Source organism: Salvelinus sp. IW2-2015, linkage group LG31, assembly GCF_002910315.2.
Source record: "Salvelinus sp. IW2-2015 linkage group LG31, ASM291031v2, whole genome shotgun sequence".
Lineage (NCBI taxonomy): Eukaryota > Metazoa > Chordata > Actinopteri > Salmoniformes > Salmonidae > Salvelinus > Salvelinus sp. IW2-2015.
The window spans coordinates 5,536,996-5,539,758 of NC_036870.1; the positions used below are offsets into that span (position 1 = coordinate 5,536,996).

At 40.4% G+C, this 2,763-nt stretch overlaps 1 long non-coding RNA gene across 1 annotated transcript in view; it reads left to right on the plus strand.

Annotated features, from left to right (window-relative positions):
• Window positions 1-2,157: 2,157 nt before the first annotated feature.
• Window positions 2,158-2,763, plus strand: part of LOC139023332 (uncharacterized) — a 92,810-nt gene continuing 92,204 nt past the window's right edge. Inside the window, exon 1 of the long non-coding RNA XR_011474464.1 lies at window positions 2,158-2,606. This is a non-coding gene — a long non-coding RNA (uncharacterized lncRNA). The remainder of the gene's footprint in view (window positions 2,607-2,763) is intronic.

Sequence of the window (2,763 nt, forward strand, 5' to 3'; positions counted from 1 at the left end):
ATATGATGAACTTCAACTTAAATACTGGATCTGCTGTCGGACAGTTTTTTTGTATTCAGATTTCTGAAATGCATTCTAACTACAATTATAATCCAAAAGTAATGTGAAATGCACTGTAAATGGAGGCTATTTTTYCTGTCAGCCTATGACCCCACGGTGGTGAATTAGTGAATAGACACAGAGCTTAATGTGAGTTTCCTTGAGAAGCATCCTGATCTTGCGCTGATAACGAGCTGTAATATTCAGAATACATTGTGAGAAACTAGAAGCAATTTTGGTAAATAGTAGCATCCTCATTAGCATGGAGGAGTTTCTGAAACCAGATTGCGTGCGCATCACCCTTGTCGCAATTTTAGCAAACACAGAAAGGGGCCTATATTGGAGACCAAAACTCATCTGGCACAGTGCTTAGGATTTCAACAACTGTAATAACTTTCTTCTAGCCTACAATCATCAATGTTACTACTAATGTGAAAACAAGACAAAATAGGATTTTCTCACTTGACTGTCTTGAGACAATTGTCAAATAATTTGAACATTCATTACAGACGTCAATTGTTGTACAACATGGCTACGCTGTTGGCATCACCTTTTACAGTGGATTTCCGAGCGGTCTGACTAAACACCAGAGAACGCACACAGGGAGAACCTTATAACTGTAACCAATGTGGGAAGAGTTTTACTCAATCATCCAGTCTGATATTACACCAGAGACACACCACAGGAGAGAAATCTTATAGCTGTACTCAATGTGGAAGAGATTGCCTCCTCAGCAGACATTAGAATTCACCAGGAATCCACACAGGAGAGATCTTTTAGCTGCCTGACTGTGGGAAAGAGTTTGTTCGCTCAGGACAATTAATCACACCAGAGAACACACCCAATAGAGACATCTTATGCTGTAATCAATGTGGGAAGATTTTACCAGTCAGCATGGTATCACACCAGAGAACACACACAGGAAATCATCCTTCAGCTGTGATGAATTGGGAAGAGTAACTAGTTGTTTCTGCATTAGCATGGAGGAGTTTCTGTAACCAAATTGTGTGGGCATCGCCCTCGTGCCGCAATGTATTAAACACAGAAAGGGGCCTATATTGGAGACCAAGTCGTCTGGCACACTGCTTAGGATTTCAACAACTTTAATAACTTATTTCTAGGTACCATATCATGATCATTGATGTTGACTAATGTGAAGCAGGACAAAATATGACTATTGTTGTTCACTTGACTGTCTTAAGACAATTTGTCAAATAATTTACTTTACAGACGTCAATTGTTGTACAACATCATGGCTACGCTGGTGGCATCACCTTTCACAGTGGAATTTCTGCTGGGCCTTTAACCATCTGTCTGACTTGTTGTTCACGCAGGAGAGAGACGTGACTGTCGTGTGGATCTCTTGGGAGCCTCAACACATCATGATGCTGACGAGGCACAGAAGAGTCTCTCCAGATCAGAACACCTCAAGAAACACCAGCGGAGACCCACAGGGAAGAAATCTCACCGCTGCTCTTGACTGTGGGAAGGTTGCAAATCTTCATCAGAATTTAAAATACACCAGCGAGTACACACGAGGGAAATCCACCATGTTTTGTTGTGTGGAAGAGTTACTAAGATTAAAATCACTAAAAGACACATGAGAATTCACATAGGAGAGAAACCTTTTAGCTGTGATCAGTGTGGGAAGAGTTTTACTACATCAAGCCATCGATTGTACACCAGAGATCACCACAGGAGAGAAACCTTATAGCTGTATCATGTGGAAGAGTTTATATCATCTATCAACCTTATTGTACACCAAAGAACACACACAGGAGAGAAATCTTATACTGTGTCAATGTGGGAAGAGTTTTACTACGTTAGTCATTGATTTGATTCCGACACACAGGAGAGAAGCCTCATAGCTGTGATAATGTGACAAGATATTCTCTGATAAAGATCTCTGATCAAACATCATAAAATACATGGAGTTGTTTCATGATATCAATGAAATGATGTCACAATGTAGAATGTTTTAACATTGTAGAAGGAGTATTTTAATGATGGCTAATGTAGAAACCCTAAACGTTTGTCCCCTGTTCTATTGATTTCAGCATGATATGGATATTTGCCTCAGGGAAAAAATCCAGCTCTGAAATGAAAGTTACTTTTATATGATTTAACAAAAAGTGACTAACAAAAAAAGAGTTGTTTACACTTAGCACATTGCGGCTGTGACAGAAAAATTAAGTATTTTACTCTTGGTGGATATTTAACAATTATTTACCTAACAAACAGTAAGATATTTCTGTCCTGCTAATGCTGAGAGTTTTAGGTGTCTGGGTGTCGAGGACATGGGTTTTTACTAGAGATAGCTTGAGCTGATAATTGATTGATGTCTCGGTGATAAGAAACCAACAGCACATTCCATTCTATGATTAGTGGTGCATGTGAGACATATGTCTCCGGTCTGATTGAGCCTGCATTCCATAGACAAGATATGGTGTATGTTTAGCTGGGATAGAGAGGAGTATAACAAAGGCTCAACGGTCCTTAGACATCCTGCATCTGGGAAATTAGGCCAGGGTCTGGGGGTTAAGATAACATCTGGGATATTAGCCAGGGTCGGGGTTAAGTTAACATCTGGGATATTAGGCCAGGGTCGGGGGTTAAGTTAACATCTGGATATTAGGCCAGGGTCCGGGTTAATATAACATCTGGGTATTTAGGCCAGGGTCCGGGGTTAAGATACATCTGGGATATTACCAGGGTCGCGGGTTA